General features: G+C 42.3%; 1 pseudogene; it reads left to right on the plus strand.

Moving 5' to 3' along the window:
• The first annotated feature begins 2,418 nt into the window (after positions 1-2,418).
• On the plus strand, positions 2,419-19,521 carry LOC105464261 (cysteine-rich hydrophobic domain-containing protein 2 pseudogene; annotated as a pseudogene).
• The last annotated feature ends 1,110 nt before the right edge of the window (positions 19,522-20,631 follow it).

Consider the following 20,631-nt stretch of genomic DNA (forward strand, 5'->3'; position numbering starts at 1 on the left):
GTGACAGAGTGAGACTCCATCTCAGAAAAAAATAAAAAATAAAAACACTTTTTAATATGTGTGGGCTATTTATGATTTTCAACACTGACTAAAAGTACTGTGCCTGAACCAATCTCTTACCTTGAAATCAAGTGACTATAGACAGATCTGCTAGGAAGACATTTCATTTATTTCTTTCTTTTATTTTTTTCTTTTTTAATTTCTTTTTTTGAGACAGAGTCTCGCTCTGTTGCTTAGGCTGGAGTGCAGTGGCGCGATCTTGGCTCACTGCAACCTCAGCCTCCTGGCTTCAAGCGATTCTGGTGTCTCAGCCTCTCGAGTAGCTGAGAATTCAGGGGTGCGCAACCATGCCCGGCTGATTTTTCTATTTTTAGTAGAGACAGGGTTTTGCCATGTTTGCAAGGCTGACCTCAAACTGCTGACCTCAGGTGATTCACTCTCCTTGGCTTCCCAAAGTGCTGGGATTACAGGCATGAGCCACCCCACCTGGCCTGTATTTTGATTTTAAAAATAGCAGAGCTGCTGTTGAAGATGTCAAAGTCAGAAGCAGCCATGGGACAAATCTCAGAAGCACACGTGGAAATCACACACAGTAAATGCATCCCTCACCCTGAACCAATTGTTTTCACCCAAGTCTGCATGTAAAAATCACCTCGGGTGGGCGGGTCTTTAAAAATCCCCCAAACACGAGTTGCCACACCCCAATTAAATCAGGTTCCTGGAGTGGAAACTGGGCAACAGTGTAGTTTAAATATCTCTATGTGATGCCAGTGCAGCCAAGCTCAAATGCCTCTGCTGTAAACCAACACTTTTAGGTGACCTAGTTGCAAATTATTTCTCAAATGAATGAAAAAATGTTTATCCCTAAGACATGGCCTTTCAGTCTTACCAATATTACCAAATTAGTGTTCTTTGCAGAACCAACTTTGCTATTGGTTTTGTTCCTGAATCAACCCAGTTCCATATATATTGAGTGCACCCTATGTGCAAGGCACTGTGCTAGGTGCCCTGACATTGGTGATCATTACTGTGGAGGAAAATTTTTCTGGAATAAAGGTTGCATTCCCCCAAAATTAAAAACATGCCATGAACCGAATTGGGGCTAAAACAAAAAGACCTATGGTCTCACTCAAGAGTTAGGGCTTGTCTGGGTGCAGTGGCTCATGGCTGTAATCCCAGCACTTTGGGAGGCTGAGTCAGGCGGATCATGAAGTCAGGAGATCGAAACCATCCTGGCTAACATGGTGAACCCCTGTCTCTACTAAAAGCACACAAAAAAGTAGCCGGGTGTGGTGGCACGTGCCTGTAGTCCCAGCTACTCAGGAGACTGAGGCAGGAGAATCGCTTAAACCAGCAGGTGGAGGCAGCAGTGAGCCAAGACCACGCCATTGCACTCTAGCCCAGGCAACACGAGCAAAACTCCGTCTGAAAAAAAACAACAACAACAACGCTGGAGTGGGGACTGTCAGAAGTTTGCACCTTATGCAAAGGACACAATGACACACCTAGTCCTGACTGGATTTTCCCACCTTATGTAAATGAAGCACCTCTCCTGACCAGCTTGTTTATAAAATCCCTTGGGCTTTTCACTTTAAAACGACAACTCTTTTTCCTGGGAGTCCTCTCTATGCCAGAGAGCTTTCTTCCCTTTGCTTATTAAAATTCTGCTCTAACCTCACCTTTGGAGTGTCTGCGCCTTGATTTCATTGGCTGTGAGACCAAGAACTTCGTGCGACACCCCAGATAATGAGGCCAGTTCCAGTGCCTTCTCAATGGTGGCCCACCAGTGACCCTCACAGCCAAAACACACATGGGGCAGAAACACCAGTCACCTGCCTGGGATGGTCAGGTGGGCAGGAGCAAGCAGGGACTCGGTGAGAAAACCAGAATGTGTGTTCAAGGGCAGGGACTGAGTGTTCAGCTGGGTTGGAAAATTCAGATTCTCTTTCAGGATGAGAAACTTCAAATAAGACAGGGCGTACGCTATAGAACTTCTCAAAACTTGGGAATCTGACCAATTCTCTGTGTTTCAGAACATCCTGAGAGACACAAACTAAAAGATTAAGCATTATTGACTAAACCTTGAAGGCTGCACATTTGAATGCTACTGACAATGTCAGCTACTGGCCCGAGAATGTAAGCTGGGAGCCTCCGACTACTCTCTTGAAGTCTCACCTGTAGAGTAGATGCACTACCCAGGGATTCTTCTAACTGGAACTCCAGATGGCTATTTCTGGAACTTCCCAGCATTGCTTGATCTGGATGTAGGTATCCTCCCAAATTTGGTGTATATATGTACATATTTTCCTTTTCTCCTACTTTAGTCTTTGCTAAGTTTACCATTATACTCTTGCTTCATTAATCATTAAACTTTTCTCTGAACTGCATTTGAGTGTAATATTGTGGTTTCTTTTGCTCATGAATCCTCGAACCTATGATGAAGGTAAATCTTTCAGCAAAACACCCCCAGGTCATAAAAAACTTGGGCTCCTGGGCCTGTCAGAAAGTGGAATTCTTTACTTACCACAGGTAAGGAACCTGTACAGGAACTGTGTAGAAGAGGTGTAAGGCCAGCTTGTTCAAAGAGCTTATGTGATTTCTATAAGCCAACTATGATACCTCTGTATCTGAAAGCATGCCATTCCAGGCAATAACTTGGTTAAAAAAACCAGATTTTTTTTTTTTTTTTTTTTGAGACAGTGTCTTGCTCTGTCACCCTGGCTGGAGTGCAGTGGTGCAATCTCAGCTCACTGCAATCTCTGGCTCCTGCACTGAGGTGATCCTCTCACCTCAGCCTCCCAAGTAGCTGGGACTACAGGTGAGTGCCATCATGCCTGCCAAATTTTTATATATTTTTTGGTAGACGGAAGGGGGTGTCTCATAATGTTGCCCAGACTGGTCTTGAACTCCTGGGCTCAAGCAATTCACTCACCTCAGCCTTTCAAAGTGCTGGGATTATAGTTGTGAGCCACTGCACCCAGGAAGAAGACAGATTTTTATTGCACTTATGCAAATAACTATATTGTTATAAGCTAAGAATATTCACGACCGGGCACGGTGGCTCATGCCTGTAATCCCAGCACTTTGGGAGGCCAGGTGGGTAGATCACAAGGTCAGGAGATCAAGACCATCCTGGCCAACAAGGTGAAACTCTGTCTCTACTAAAAATACAAAAATTAGCTGGGCATGGTGGCACGTATCTGTAATCCCAGCTACTCAGCAGGCTGAGGCAGGAGAATCGCTTGAACCAGAGAGTTGGAGGTTGCAGTGAGCCAAGATTGCACCACTGCACTCCAGCCTAGTGACAGAGCGAGGCTACACCTCAAAAAAAAAAAAAAAAAAGGAATACTCACAACTAGTTTTCAAATTTTGGGGAAATCAGGTGGAGAGAATTATGCTCCAAATTTTGTTTATACTAGTATATTTTACTTAATCTAATTCTTTGTTCAAGTTGCCAAGAACCCGGACACCCTGCATTAGTAACACGTTCTCTATGCGGCATAACTTTTGTAGCACAGAGTTGTATATCTTTTAAATAATGTACATTATCTGACTTTTTCCATGATACATTTTGTATTTTGTATCCAGTTTGAAAAGCATTTTTATTATCTGTGCAAATAAATATATTCTCACTTATTTTCAACTGATAACCTTAGCCACATATTTTTAAAATATTTTTTAATTATCTGTAAGACGATATAATAATCTTACTTTATATATTCTGAGTGAACATGTAAGTATCTGGACACTATGTAATCAACTAACTTTTTAATACATTTCAAATGCTTCTTTTATCAGACACTCTACTTATTTTAAATGCATCCTTTTAAAATACATTCTATGAATGGATAAAGAATGACTAGACAGATGTCATAAATATATGCAAAGGTAAATATAGATGCAAATACACATCTGTTTAGACAATGCTGCTTTCAAAATCACAGAGAATGGCCACTTTTTAACCTTTTATTGTAATTAAATAAAATAACAGATTTTCCTTTTTTTTTTTTTTGATATAGTTTCTCTCTGTCACCTAGGATGGAGTGCAGTGGTGAGATCTCGGCTCACTGCAACTTCCACCTCCCAGGTTCAAGCGATTCTCCCGCCTCAGCCTCCTAAGTAGCTGGAATTATAGATGCCCACCACCACGCTCCGATAATTTTTGTATTTTTAGTAGAGACGAGGTTTCACCATGTTGGCCAGGCTGGTCTTGAACTCCTGACCTCAGGTTACCTGCCCACCTCCTCCTCCTGAGTGCCGGGTTTACAGGCATGAGCCACGGGATCCAGCATATTTGAGGGTTTTAAAAAGCCCCCCGGGTGATTTTTACATGCAGGCTGGGATGAAAACAATTGGTTCAGGGTGGGGAATGCATTCGCTGTGTGTGATTTCCAAGTTTGCTGCAGAGATTTGCCCCATGGCAGCTTCTGACTTTGGGATCTTGAAAAGCAGCTCTGGAATTTTAAAAATCAAAAGACAGGACGGGTGTGGTAGTTTACGCTTGTAATCCCAGCACTTTGGGAGGCCGAGGAGGGCAGATCTCCTGAGGTTAGGAGTTTGAGATCAGCCTGACCAACATGGTGAAACCCCATCTCTACTTAAAATACGAAAATTAGCTTAGCCTCAGCTACTCGAGAGGCTGAGGCTGGAGACTCACTTGAACACCGGAAGGGGAGGTTGCAGTGAGCCGAGATCAGGCCACTACACTCCAGCCTGGGTGACAGAGTGAGACCCTGTCTATAGTCACTCGACTTCAAGTTAAGAGGTTGTTTCAGGCAAAGTACTTTTAGTAAGTGTTGAAAATCATAAATAGCCTACAAATATCAAAACTGTTTTTATTTATTTATTTTTTTTGAGATGAAGTCTTGCTCTGTCGTCCAGGCTGGAGTGCAGTGGCGCCACTTGGCTCACTGCAATCTCCAGCTACTGAGTTTGAGCCATTCTCCTGCCTTAGTATCCCGAGTAGGTGGGATTACAGTCGCCCACTACCACGCCCGGCTAATTTTTTTTTTGTTGTATTTTAGTAGGGACGGGATTTCACCATGTTGGTCAGGCTGGTATGGAACTCCTGACTTCAAGTAACCCAGCCATGGCCTCCCAAAGTGCTGGGATTACAGGAGTGAACCGCCGGGCCCAGCCTATTTTGAGCTTTTTTCTCTCTTTCTTTCTCACTTTTTTTTTTTTTTTTTTTTTTTTTTAGGACAGAGTCTCGCTCTGTCACCCAGGCTGGAGTCCAATGGTGCGATCTTGGCTCACTGCAACCTCCGACTCCCTGGTTCAATTGATTCCCCTGCCTCAGCCTCCTGAGTAGCTGGGATTACAGGCACACACCACCGTGCCCAGCTAGTTTTTGTATTTTTAGTAGAGATGGGGTTTCACCACATTGGCCAGGATGGTCTTGATCTCCTGACTTCGTGATCCGCCCACCTCGGCCTCCCAAAGTGCTGGGATTACAGGCGTGAGCCACTGCGCTAGGCTCTATTTTGAGCTTTTGGCATAATTTCCAAGCTTCCCGAAATCAAATTTCAGTTTAAAAATTGTCTTCTTTTTGACCACTAACTTTTGGATGCTACAGAGCGCCAATGCAGCATCTAAAAGAATGATAAACAGAATTACTTGATTTGTTTAATTACATGGGAAGCATTGTCAAATTAAAAACAATTTTTGGATCAGGTGTGGTGACTCACGTCTGTAATCCTAGCACTTTGGGAGGCTGAGGCAGGTGGATCACTGGAGGTCAGGAGTTCGAGACCAGCCTGGCAAAAATGGTGAAACCCTGTCTCTACTAAAAATACCAAAATTAGTTGGGCATGGTGGCCCATTCCTGTAATCCCAGCTACTCGGGAGGCTGAGGCAGGAGAATCGCTTGAACTCAGTAGCTGCAGGTTGCAGTGAGCTGAGATTGTTCCACTGCACTCCAGCCTGGGTGACAGAGCTAGAGTTCCTTTAAAAAACAAAACAAAACAAAACAAAACAAGAATTAGATAAAAATGGTATTTGACCTTCAACTTATATTTTAATAAATATGTGATTAATATTTATATCAAAATAATATGAAATTTCAAAAATTTTATATATCTGAGTATATTCTAGTAGTCATAATTATGGTGATTTTGATAAATTATTGTAGGCCACAGATATAATCAATTTTTATTTCTTTATAACCATTTTATTTCCACAGTTAATGGTTTAATTCTGATGTAGTTTCTAAAAATCTCAAAAGCTTGCAAAATTCTAGAGTATTATGTCTCTAAGGAGGTTCATGAAAAGTTGGAAAGGGCCCAGACAAATTGAGTACAGGTTTCTGGCCATTTTAGGATCATATTGTTTATTCTGCATAAGGATTGTGGGAATTCTAATGAAGAGACTAACTCTTATAAAACTGCTAACCTAGGCAAATCAAAATTATTTGAATATTAGGAAAATACTCTGTGTAATCTAATGTGACAGAGTATTTTAAGATATTACGCTACGCCTGTAATCCCAGCACTTTGGGAGGCCGAGACGGGAGGATCATGAGGTCAGGAGATCGAGACTATCCTGGCTAACACGGTGAAACCCCGTCTCTACTAAAAATACAAAAAAATTAGCCGGGTGCGGTGGCGGGCGCCTGTAGTCCCAGCTACACGGGAGGCTGAGGCAGGAGAATGGCGTGAACCTGGAAGGCGGAGCTTGCAGTGAGCCAAGATTGAACCACTGCACTCCAGCCTGGGCGACAGAGCAAGACTCCGTCTCAAAAAAAAAAAAAAAAAAAGATATTATGCTAAAACAGCCATACTAAAATTTTTTAGATATACCATTTCAGTAAACTCTGTGGTCTGAGTCAAACTACCTATGATAATCCCTCAGTTTTCAGTGCTATGCTCCTAAATTGGAGAAACAAACCTGGTATTTAAAAGCACATAAATTTAATGTCAAGTGTGGACTCATTAAGAACCTAGACAGCCAACAGCCACTTGTTCATTCCTGAGTTCTTAAAGCTTCCATTATTAACAGCTCTACATTCCATTACTCATCACAGAAGAGATAAAATAATCTAAATTGAATATAAATTAAGTGTGTGTGCTGATTATTCTATAATAAATTACTAAAATAGGTTAAGACCAATGTTTTCTCATCAAACATTTAATCCTGAGAAGACAATCAAAACTTCATGTACATTTCTGCTACCTGATGGGCCATTTAATCATGGATACAAGAATTTTATTCAATTATCATTTTAATGCATATTTTCTGGTAATATAAAAGCTTTCTTATGCAAGAAAGCTGAGTTATAACAGTAGCTAAAAGGATATAAGGAAATATATTTTTCTCATGGAAAATTTCTGAAAAAGCCTCCAATGATAAAGATACTTATTTCACTAGAAAAGTTGTAAAACTGTTAAATAAGGAATTACAGATACAATAGTATTGTGTAAAGCTAACTAAATTGACTGGATTGCTTTTGTAATTGCAGATTGATGACAATCAGATCCACTGAGAGAGGAAAAAATATGTTGGCCTGGCGGGTGTGGTTGCTCATGCCACAATCCCAGCACTCTGGGAGGCCGAGGTGCGTGGATCATGAGGTCAGGAGTTCAAGGCCAGCCTGGCCAACATGGTGAAACCCCCGTCTATATTGAAAATACAGAACTTAGATGGGCGTGCTGGTATGCACCTGTAGTCCCAGCTATTCGGGAGGCTGAGGCAGAAGAATCACTTGAATGTGGGAGGTGGAGGTTGCAGTGAGCTGAGATCATGCTGCTGCATTCCAGCCTGAGTGACAGAGCGAGACTGCATCTCAAAACAAACAAACAAACAAAAAAAAAAAACAAAAAAAAAAACCAGTTGGCCCATATAACACACTCACTGGAAGGCCTATGCACCTAATAGAAGCTCATATATTGTCTGCTACTGAAGTCTAATGTTTATTTATTTTTTTAAATTGTACTTTAAGTTCTGGGATACATGTGTAGAATGTGCAGGTTTGTTGCATAGTTATATGTGTGCCATGGTGGTCTGCTGCACCTATTGACCCATCTTCTAAGTTTTGTACCCTTGCTCCCCACCCTCCAACAGGCCTTGGTGTGTGTTGTTCCCCTTCCTGTGTCCATGTGTTCTCATTGCTAAACTTCCACTTATGAATGAGAACATGAGATGTTTGGTTTTCTCTTCCTGTATTAGTTTGCTGAGGATGAGAACTTCCAGCTTCATCTATGTCCCTGCAAAGGACATGATCTCATTCTTTTTCATGGCTGTGTAGTATTCCATGATGTATATGGACCACATTTTTTTAATCCAGTCTATCATTGATGGGCATTTGGGTTTTCCATGAAAGTCTAATATTCCTTTTTTTTTGAGACAGAGTTTCACTCTTGTTGCCCAGGCTGGAGTGCAATGGCATGATCTCGGCTCCCTGCAACTTTGGCCTCCTGGGTTCAACCAATTCTCCTGCCTCAACCTCCCAAGTAGCTGGGACTACAGATGCCTACCACAACGCCCAGCTAATTTTTTGTATTTTTAGGAGAGATGGGGTTTCATCACGTTGGCCAGGCTGGCCTCAAGCTCCTGACCTCAGGTGGTCCACCCCCACTCGGCCTCCCAAAGTGCTGGGATTACAGGCATGAGCCACTGCACCTGGCCAGAGGTCTAATATAGCATAGTTTCACCAAGTAAAAAAAGTCTTGAATAGTCTATTGACTGAGGATTGTAGAACCCTTTATAATCTAGAATCCAGAGACTGAGTCTGCCTGCCATCTACCCTGAAGCAAGACTTCAAGGCCTTGAACATCGGGTTCATAGTCTCACAGCTTAGAAGGGCATCTCCAAACTCTTTCAATTGTAAACCCATAGGAGATCTTAAGTAAAGCTAAGCAGGAACGTTTCTCCTCAAAAGAAGATAGTAATCTTGATCTAGACAGCTTTCTTTATAAGATCAAAAATCAAGGCCGGGCACGGTGGCTCACCCTGTAATACCAGCACTTTGGGAGGCCGAGGTGGGTGGATTATGAGGTCAGGAGTTCAAGACCAGCCTGGCCAACATGGTGAAACCCCGTCTCTACTGAAAATACAAAAATTAGCAATTAGTCGGGTGTAGTGGTGTACGCCTGTAATCCCAGCTACTCAGGAGGCTGAGGCAGGAGAATCTCTTGAACCCAGGAGGTGGAGGTTGTAGTGAGCCAAGATCGCACCACTCTACTCCAGCCTGCACAACAGAGCAAGAGTCCATCTCAAAAAAAATAAAAATAAAATAAAAAATATAAAAATTAGCTGGGCATTGTGGCATGTGCCTGTAATCCCAGCTACTCGGGAGGCTGAGGCAGGAGAATTGCTTGCATTGGGACCTGGGTGGCAGAGGTTGCAGTGAGCTGAGATTGTACCACTGCACTCCAGCCTGGGCTATGGAGCGAGACTCTGTCTCAAAAGAAAAAAAAGAAAGAAAGAAAAAATTAAGACATCTCTGCTATCATGGCAGAATTTATTCACAGTTTTCTAATGGCTCTACAAACAACAGAAATAAAAAAGGAATCTCTTGTATGCACTCATGGCATATACTCATAGGTAGAGTTTTTTTTTTTTTTTTTTTTTTTTTTTTTTTTTTGAGACAGAGTCTTGTTTTGCCATCCAGGCTGGAGTACAGTGGTGGGATCTCGGTTCACTGCAACCTCTGCCTCCCAGATTCAACCGATTCTCTCGCCTCAGCCTCCAGAGTAGCTGGGACTACAGGCGCCTGCTACCATGCCGGGTTAATTTTTGTATTTTTAGTAAAAACAGGGTTTCACCATATTGACCAGGCTGGTCTCGAACTCCTGACCTTGTGATCTGCCCACCTTGGCCTCCCAAAGTGCTGGGATTACAGGCGTGACCCACAGTGCCTGGCCCATTGGTAGAGAATTTTGCTAACATTATGTATAACAAAACTTTTGCCTTGATAGGTAAAAGATGAAGGGCTAATGTGGGTGAGAAGTTTTAATGAAACATTTGTTGCCTCGTGATATCAGAAACAGAATGTTGATCCACTGCTTTAAACTTACTTCATAAGTTAAAAATAACTTCTTCAGAATGGGTTAAAGAGCATTGCCAGCAGGCCATTACTCTTCTGAATGGGCATCATTTGTTAGATCATTTTTTCCAAGGCTTAGCATAAATGAAGCAATGGTCAGAAATGTATCCCCCAAAATAGGGCTCTATAGCAGATTCTAATGTAAAGGCTACGGTTACACAACAGGCATTAAATGTTGTTACTAAAGTTGTGCTTAATAAGATAATTTCTTTTGATTACTTACTGGATAAACAGAGAACTACCTGTGTAGTTGCTAATACTTGTAGTTGCATATGGTAGAATACATTGGGTATTACAAAGATGCAATTGTAGGGGAGTAATGAACAGGCTGCTTGGTTGAAATGAGATCATTTATCTAGCTAATTATTTAATCAATTGAGTTTTAGTTGGTTGTTCATGGGGACTTTGACTAAGAATCATGGTTTCAATTATTATTATTATTATTTTTTTTTTTTCTGAACGCTCTGTAGCCCAGGCTGGATTGCAGTGGCATGATCTTGACTCACCGCAACCTCCACCTCCTGGGTTCAAGCGATTATCCTGCCTCAGCCTCCTGAGTGGCTGGGATTACAGGTGTGCACCACGGCACCTGGCTAATTTTTAGTATTTTTAGTAGAGACAGGGTTTCACCATGTTGGCCAGGGTGAGCTTCAACTCCTGACCTTAGGTAATCTGCCCGCCTTGGCCTCCCACAATGCTAGGATTACAAGCATGAGTCACCATGCCCAGCCGGTTTCAACTCTTGGTATTATCCTCCTGATAATCAAAATAGTAGTCTCCCTACTGCACCGTATTCTCTCAAAAGTTATAAAGGTTCACATGCAGTCATCTCTATGGTCTCTCTTTAACTAGAATGACAGAAACTCAAAGACATATGTGACTATGAAGACACCATAACCTGTGAATAACATTATAAGGACAAAAATCCTAAATAATGGAAATTGAGAATGGCACTAAGGCCCTGAGTTTTGGTCACACTCTGACCTACGTAAGAACTTTACCAAAAAGGGAGAGTTTTAAAAACAAAGTTGGCTGGGCATGGTGGCTCACAACTGTAATCCCAGTACTTTGTGGGCTGAGGCGGGCAGATCACAAGGTCAGGAGGTCAAGACCATCCTGGCCAATGGGGTGAAACTCTGTCTCTACCAAAAATACAAAAATTAGCTGGGTGTGGTGGCACGTGCCTGTAATCCCAGCTACTTGGGAGGCTGAGGCAGGAGAATGGCTTGAACCCAGGAGGCGGAGGTTTCAATGAGCCAAGATCATGCCACTGCACTCCAGCCTGGTGACAGAGCGAGACTCTGTCTCAAAGCAAAAAGTTATTGGAGTCCATCATTCTAAACTGAGCTTGTGTACTAGTTCCAAACAGAGCAAACCAAACTGAACCAAAATGAGTCACTTGTGCTAAATGTGACATAATCAAACTGAAAATTTAAGAAAATAGGTAGATCCTAAAACAGACCAGGTTTATATTTTTCTTCTGGAAACAGCAGATTTCAACACAAGGAAGCCCCCTCTAACCTTTTAAAAAATGAATAATCGGCTGGGCTTGGTGGCTCATGCCTATAATCCCAGTACTTTGGGAGGCTGAGGCAGGTGGATCACCTGAGGTCAGGAGTTCGAGATTATTCTGGCCAACGTGGTGAAACTCTGTCTCTACCAAAAATACAAAAATTAGCCGTAGGTGGTGGCAGGCGCTTGTAATTACAGCTACTTGGGAGGCCCAGGCAGGAGAATTGCTTGAAGCTGGGAGGCGGAGGTTGCAGTGAGCCGAGATCACACCATTGCACTCCAGCCTGGGTGACAGAGCGAAACTTCATCTCAAAAAATATAAATATAAATAAAATAAAATAACCTGAAACCACATTTCCACTTAACCCCACAGTTCCGCTTTTTTACAGTAGGATTTGACACTAAATAAGTAAATTTTTATTTTTATTTTTTGAGACAGTCTTGCTTTGTGGCCCAGGTTAGAGTACAGTGGCACGATCTCGGCTCATTATAACCTCCACCTCCCGGGTTCAAGCGATTCTCCCGCCTCAGCCTCCCAAGTAGCTGGAATTACAGGCACCTGCCATCATGCTCGGTTAATTTTTGTATTTTTGTAGAGATGGGGTTTCACCATACGGGCCAGCCTGGTCTTGAACTCTGACCTCAGGTGATCTGCCTGCCTCGGCCTCCCAAAGTACTGGGATTACACACATGAGCCACCATGCCCGGCCAATAAGTACACTTTTGGTGGTGATGGAGTGATATTAATATCTAAAGTGTTTTGGTTTTTTTTTTTTGATACATAGTTTTGCTCTTGTTGCCCAGGCTGGAGTGCGATGGTGTGATCCTGGCTCACCGCAACTTCTGCCTCCTGGGTTCAAGCAATTCTCCTGCCTCAGTCTCCCGAGTAGCTGAGATTACAGGAATGCGCCACCACGCCCAGCTAATTTGTATTTTTAGTAGACAAAAGGTTTCTCCATGTTGGTCAGGCTGGTCTCGAACTCCGACCTCAGGTGATTTGTCTGCTTCAGCCTCCCAAGTGCTGGGATTACAGGCATGAGCCACTGCGCCAGGCCTCAATATTTAAAGTTTTGATGTATCTCTCAAAATTGAGAAGACCAAAAGTGATAAATTGTTAATTATATTCTAATGCTGCCTGCTTTCACGTTTAATTTTTTGAATAGATTTTTTTTTTTTTTTTACGTACTAAACTGAAACCTAACTTGATATATAAATAGGCTGTACCCGTTCTTGTACCAGCTGCAGTGTTCTGGCAAATATAAGGATGTCAAATGTTTAAATTATATTCAAATAAGGCAAATTCTAAGCTGTAATCAATCCAACTGTTTCTGTACCTTTCTTCCATTTTCTGTGTGTCACTTTGCTTTTTCCACCATGTGGCTATGCTGGAGTATCTCTGAGCCTAATCTGGATCCACAGGCTATCTTATTTGCAAATATTTTTTTGCGCAATTTAATCCTGTTTAATTTCTCTAATTTTTTTTTTCTTTTACAAGTTTTCAAATTGATAAAAATAAATAATGTTCTTGGGCTTTGACTTTCTAAGCTCATCCCTCAGCTTTTCAGATTATTCTATGTCTGTTCAAAATGCTCCTGCCATTTTTCTTTGAGATAGTGTCTCACTCTTTTATCTTGGCTGGAGTGAGGTGGTGTAACCAATTATATTGCTCATTGCAGCCTGAATCTTCTTGGCTCAAGCAATTCTCCTGCTTCACCCACCTGAGTAGCTGGGACTACAGGCATGCAACATCATACCTGGCTAATTTTTGAAAATTGTCTTCTTTTTCTTCTTCTTCTTCTTTTTTTTTTTTTTTTTAAGATGGAGTCTTCCTCTGTTGCCCAGGTGGGAGTGCAGGGGCGCTATCTTGGCTCACTGCAAGCTCTGCCTTCTGGGTTCATGCCATTCTCCTGCCTCAGCCCCCTAGTAGCTGGGACTACAGGCGCCCACCACCATGCCTGGCTAATTTTTTGTGTTTTTAGTAGAGACAGGGTTTCACCGTGTTAGCCAAAATGGTCTCGATCTCCTGACCTCGTGATCTGCCTGCCTCGGCCTCCCAAAGTGCTGGGATTACAGGCGTGAGCCACCGCGCCCCGTCTGAAAACTGTTTTCATAGACACAGGTTCTTACTATGTTGCCCAGGCTGTGCTTGAACTCCTGAACTCAAGTGATTCTTTCAACTCAGCCTCCCAAAGTGCTAGGATTATAGGTGTGAGACACCCTGTGCTTCTGCAATTTCTTGACAGGATTATTCCCATAATAAACAGTACTACATGGGCGCACACACACACACACCACACACACAAAATCCGGCTTCTGTTGTAAAAGTATCATTCTCCAGCATTTCATGGGTCTGCAGAAGCCAATAGTTTGATCTATGGAGCAGCATAAATCAACAAATTCAGTTTATCTTGAGTTTCAGCCCAGCCACTTGGTAGCTGTCGATCTTTGGAAAAGTTTCTTGGTGTAAAAGAGTTGTATAAACCACATATGCAAAAAAGGCAGAATAATATTCATTGCAAAAATTGTAGCAATTTTTCATCCCTCCTATATCCACGCCCATTGCCAGGTGATTTTACAGCTGTTTCCATTGAGATACAGAATCTGTTTTACAAAGCCTAAATCCGGCTGACCTTATTTAATCAGGGCAGTAGAAACCTGTGAACTGACAGTGTGCTAGTTTGGGGAAGGACTTAAATGGTCTTGAACACTTCTTTTTTCTTTTTAAAGTTTGGCAATGGCCGGGCACAGTGGCTCATGGCTATAATCCCAGGACTTTGGGAGACTGAGGTGGTCGGATCACCTTAGGAGTTCAAGACCAGCCTGGCCAACATGGTGAAACCCTGTCTCTAATTAAAATACAAAAGTTAACCGGGCGCTGTGGCGGGTGTCTAATCCCAGCTACTCAGGAGGCTGTGGCAGGAGAATCGCTTGAACCTGGGAGTCAGAGGTTGCAGTGAGTTGAGATTGTGTCACTGCACTCTAGCCTGGGAGACAGAGTGAGACTCCGTCTCAAAGGAAAAAAATAAAAAGAATTAGCTTGATTCTCTCCTGCCTGGCTTATCACTGGGCCATCAGCCCAGGGTCACTGGGAACTCTCACTATCAGCTGGGCATCTTTGAGGCATTTGAGGATGTCCAGAGCAGAATTGTGCCAGGGTAACAAAAGTGGTCAATTCTGCTTCTGTCTCAGTAAAAAATTGAGTCATCCTGTATTTGCTCCTCCCCTTACACAGGAGATGACTTTGGTGGGTACCCAGATGATACTTTCTCCAGTTTTCTGGTACTTGGGTGACAAACAACCAGGACGCCTGAAGACTCAAACGTATAAACTAATTGCTTTTATTTTATATGACCATTAGAAAAACAGATGAAGCAGTCATGGTTCCTACCATCCAGGAACTTTTAGTCTAGGCTAGCACCTGAATAAAGGGTTGAATTAAGCATCATGTGGTTGATACAATGAACAGATGTGTGCAAAAAACCTTGGGCTTTATTTGGGCCACTTTCTTCATATTGTAGTGACTTCTTATGTCATCAACTAAGGGGATATTTATGAACAGAAGAGTTGTTATTATTACATGAATTTCTATTTCCTGCTAATAATATATGTTTATATTCTAATAATTACCCTAGAAAGCCTTAAAACATTTATTTAAATTGCTTATTAGGGCAGTGGCTAAAAAAAATTATACAAACTCTGAGATATAAGTTTCTCTTAGGGAAGCTTAGGAAAACAGAACTGGAAATATCCCAGTGGCACAGAGAACAGAATTCTACGTAAGGTCCACTCCCTGCCCCAGTTCTGTTCAGATTCATTCTATTTGGGGGTCTTATTTAGATCTGGCCCCACTCTGGAGTCTTGCCTCACAGAAGAGATGAGAGTTTTGGCTGGTGAATCCTGCTGCCTTTCTAAAACTGGTGCTCACAATTTTCTGCACCCCAAAGGAGATAAATGGGAAAAAATAAAGTAATATTTTAAGGTCTTCATTTTTAAATTTTCTATTAAATCAGTGCTTGCAGAGACATTCCATTTAGCAACTTGTTTTCTATTCCTGCAGATTCAGTAGTTGCTCCACAAGTCACAAAAAAGTAAATATAAACACAATATAATTTTTTCTAAACTGCATTCAACTTTTCTGTATTCCGGTCATCTGTCTACATTTAGCATTTATTCTATACGTTTTTTTAAAAAAAACCAAGAACAGAAACAGAAGGTGAAATACATATGCTGGGCCCTTCACCTAATGCTGGGAATTGTTAAATACTTAGTACCAACTCCCAGTGTGTTATGAGGATTAAATCACATAATGTGTTATTTCTAGCGCAGTGCTCTGCAACATACTCTTTAGCACATATTACCTGCTTAGTAAACATTGCATTAGTCCATGTGTACATGTTGTTTTCCAAATGCAGGCTTATTCAGGCACTGCTACCTTTTGTTGCCTCTGTAAACTTTAAAGAGCCAGCAAAGAATTTGATACTTTAGGATGGAGATTGGTTGTCTTCATTTGTGCCAGAAGTATTTGTGTTGTGACAAGAATGCCAAGTGTAAGGGACTCTGTGCTGTGCCTGTTTCTCTAACTAATGCTAGTAATGAGCCTATGGGGAGCATCATCAGCATTGACAGGGGACTTATTTAAAACACACATTCATGGACCCTTTGAAAACCTGCAGAATCACATTACATAGAGAGGGACTAAAATTACCGAGTGGTTTATAAGGTCATTAAAGCTTGAGAGGCAATGCTTAGCTAAGTGGTTATAAACCCAGGGTTCTATTCATTTGGTGCAAAAGTTACTACAGTTTTTGCCATTGTGAGTAATGTGGATTACTTAGGTGTGGATACTCAAATTACATTGCCAATTCACAGAAATATCTTTGCTCATGCCCTTTCCATGGGTTCTTTTTATTGTTGGACGCATCCATGTTGTTTTAATTAAGTGCCTCATGTGACTCTAAGGTGAGACCAGAATCAAGTATGAGGGGTTGAAGATACACTCATGAGAGTTCAGTTTCAGCTGTTTTCTACAGGGTGATCATAGGGCCTGTTCTGTTTGGGTTTGGTGTGGACTGGGCAGTGTGGCCCATATTTTTATTACTGTAGCAAAGATTGTTGGTATCTGTGACAGGGAAGGGCACCGAAGACAGGAAAGGAGAAACATATATTTCTATCATCATGGAGCAATTAATTGTTCCTGATTTTTTCATGTTATGAAGGACAGAAGTGGGTGGACTTTTTCAGTGGGTCTTGGTACTTCTGCCTGTGGGTGTGGAGGTAGCAGGTAAACAGTTGGTACTGACACCTTTAAAGGCATATTCTCAAGATACAGGTGTAATTTGTCCAGAGAATCTCAACTGAAAAGGAATCCCAGAGAAGCAGGAGATACGGAAAAAAATATGCCTTTGTTTTTCAGCTAAACACGTCTCAGGTCAAGAGCTATGTTCACTCTGCCTCCTGGAATTCCATGCGTTTAGTACTTGCAAACCTTTACTTCTCTTCTTGTGTTTTTCCTCCGTAATGAGTTTGTTTTAACTATTTTTAAAAATTTTACTGATAGTCAAGGGTCTCTGAAAAATATCTCTTTTTATTTATTTATTTATTTTATTTATTTATTTATTTTCAGACAGAGTCTAGCTCTGTCACCCATGCTGGAGTGCAGTGGCGTGATCTTGGCTCACTGCAACCTCTGCCTCCCAAGCTCAGGTGATTCTCCTGCCTCAGCCTCCTGAGTGGCTGGGATCACAGGCACAAGCCACCAACTCCAGCTGATTTTGGATTTTTAGTAGAGATGGGGTTTCACCATGTTAGCCAGATTGGTCTTGAACTCCTGGCCACAAGTGATCTGCCTGCCTCAGCCTCCCAAAGTGCTGGGATTACAGGCATAAGCCACCATGCCAGGCGGTGCTTTGGGGTTTTAGAGAGAAATTCCTTTAAGGAGAATATTTTCTGGCTGATTGGATCAAGTTTATATCTAATAGAAGTGTTCTGAAGACGCCTTTAGCTTTCTTTTCTCAATATAATCTTTCTCAGACTGAGAGCTGCTTTTCTCTCCAGTGCTTTGAGTGGCTGTTTCAGGGGTCCTATTAGTATCCCATGGTGCCTGTGAATGAGCTGGGCTGTCACAGGGAGAACTCTTAGACCTATCTCTATGTGACTCATGCTGGAAATCCAGCAGTATTTTTTTCATGTCACCATTATACAAACAGAAACTGAGGCTGAAACACTGCTTTCATTTCCATTATCATGAAGGTGCAGTTCTAACCAGGAGGTCTGCAAGCTCTCCTTCTGCTGCTCAGGCTTCATTCTCTGATGTGGCACTCAAGTGCTGCTGTGGCAACTGGGGTTCATGTAAGACGTGAGTTTCCAGCTGTGAGCCCTGTGCTGTGGGCTGTACCTCAGTAGCAGATGGTAGGGTTCAAGAAAGGGCACTAGCCATCAGGAGGAGACGGCAAGCAGGATTGCTATAACCCAGGGCTCAGGGAGTAGAGAGCCATTGCTTTAAAATGTAAATAACCAAAAAGACAGCACCCTAATCAACCATTTGTGTAGCAGAGTGAGCCTGCTTTTGGCAGGCACCTGGCTTCAAGTTGCAAAACTACCTTACATTGTGAAGATGTGAAAAGTTTATTTTATCACTGAATATAACCTATTAGCATACATGAATAGCCTCTCCAGTTACCAGGTGAATTCAGGATGAACTATGTATGACATGGTGCCGTATATTCTTCTACTCGTGGACTAATTATGGTGATCATCTTTCTTTCTTTGCAATCTGTTAAGCAGATAGACTGTGATGCACGACGCATTCTCAATTAATTAGGTAATAAAACACAATTCTTGAGTCCGCGCGCTCACGCGCCTGCGCACGCTCCCGCCCACCCGTAGGCCCGGGAAGTCTCGCGATACCGTAGCCGGCTGCTCCCGCTGCCAGTGGCTCAGGCTGTTGCTGTGGTTGCCTGAGTTGCTACTGCTGCTGCCGAGGCAGCGGCCTCTGTGCTTGTGGAGGTGTCCGCCTCTGGGCGGATGTTGACATTGTGTTGTTGTTATTGCTGATGATAGTGGTGGCTACGGTCCCGACCCCATCTCCTCTGTAGCCGGAGCCGAGACAGCCGACAGCGAACTCCGCGGCCTCGGAACCTGTGGCAGCGGCGACTCCCCTCAGCCTCCGCTGCCTCGCCCGCGGGTACCCCGGCGCCAACCCCGGGAGTCAGGCCCCTTTGGGCAGGGGCGCTCCGAGGCTCAGGGTGGCGGATTTTGACGAAATCTATGAGGAAGAGGAGGACGAGGAGTGGGCCCTGGAGGAGCAGCTGCTCAAGTACTCGCCGGACCCGGTGGTCGTCCGCGGCTCCGGTCACGTCACGGTATTTGGACTGAGCAACAAATTTGAATCAGAATTCCCTTCTTCGTTAACTGGAAAAGTAGCTCCTGAAGAATTTAAAGCCAGCATCAACAGAGTTAACAGTTGTCTTAAGAAGAACCTTCCCGTTAATGTACGTTGGCTACTTTGTGGCTGCCTTTGTTGCTGCTGCACGTTAGGTTGCAGTATGTGGCCAGTTATTTGCCTCAGTAAAAGGACACGAAGATCGATTGAGAAGTTATTAGAATGGGAAAACAATAGGTTATACCACAAGCTGTGCCTGCATTGGAGACTGAGCAAAAGGAAATGTGAAACGAATAACATGATGGAATATGTCATCCTCATAGAATTTTTACCAAAGACACCGATTTTTCGACCAGATTAGCGTTTACTTTATTTATAGAGACTTTCCAAGTATGTTGTCTTTCCAGTGGTGCCTTCCTTGGTGCTCTCCTGGTGGTGACATAACATTGATTCTACAGAATCGTGTGGTGTTTTGTTTGTTTGTTTTTAAATAACCGCATGTTCTAAGTGTGCATTTTTGTCAATCTTTGCAACAGTTATTTCATACAGATGTTTAATACTTAAGCTATTGTGCTCTTTTCTGTTATGTATTCTGATTTTTCAAGGATTACTTTTTTGTATTATCAAAAAAATACATTTGAACTTAGCATAAAAAAAAAAACACAATTCTTACTGTTCTGTCATTGTGGTGTTTCTCTGAGGATGGAGAAAATTTTTCTTTTAATTATATTTTCCAAACAATGTCTAGAATTATCAGACATGATAAAAACATATAAGGTGCCAACCAGAATTTACCATAGAGGGGACTTTCCCCCCTCAGCCTTCCAGTCAGCTCACAAATTTGCTGTAAAGTGCCTGCTTTCCCTTAAATATGCAGGCAGAATTGTGTCTCTGCGTGTTAGGTACCTGTAGTTTTCTGTAGTCACTTCTAGAGAGACTAGACCAGATTTCTACAAATTTGACAGGGCAGCAATCAACTGTTTTACCTCTTTCAATGACTCTTGTATCTTCACTCCTGAAACTAATTCGCAGACCATGGAGCGCAGATACCCAATCAGAGGAACGTGTGCACTGAGTAGACATGTAGATATGAGAATCTCCTCTTTCCCTTTTCTCCTCTTGCTAAAATGCGATCCACCCGCCTCAACCTCCCAAAGTGCAGGGATTACAGGTGTAAACCACCGTGCCTGGCCTATTTTTTTTTTTTAAACAGTGCTAGCAGAGACAGTCCAAGTACAACTTGTTCTCTTATTTCTGCAGATCCAGTAGTTGTTCCACAAGTCACAAAAAGTAAATATAAACACAATACAAATTCTGCTAAACTATATAAACTCTTTCTATATCCCTTTTACCTGTCTATGTTTAGGTTTTATTCTATACTTTAAAAAAAAAATCAATGACAGATAATCAGAAGGAGACATAAAAATGCTAGGCCCCTGTCTAAAATCTGGGAATTATTAAAGACAGTACCAGCTCCCAGGGTGTTATGAGGATTAAATCACACAGTATGTTATACCCAACACAGTGCTCTGTAACATACTCTTGAGCCCATAGTACCTGCTTAATAAACATTGCATTAGTACGTGTGCACATGTTGGTTTCCAAATGTAAATTTATTCAAACATTGCGGCCTTCTGTTTGTTCTGTAAAATTTAGAGAACCAGCAAAGAATAAGGAAATTGGTTGTCTTCATTTG

This window comes from Macaca nemestrina, chromosome 20 (assembly GCF_043159975.1).
Source record: "Macaca nemestrina isolate mMacNem1 chromosome 20, mMacNem.hap1, whole genome shotgun sequence".
Classification (NCBI taxonomy): domain Eukaryota; kingdom Metazoa; phylum Chordata; class Mammalia; order Primates; family Cercopithecidae; genus Macaca; species Macaca nemestrina.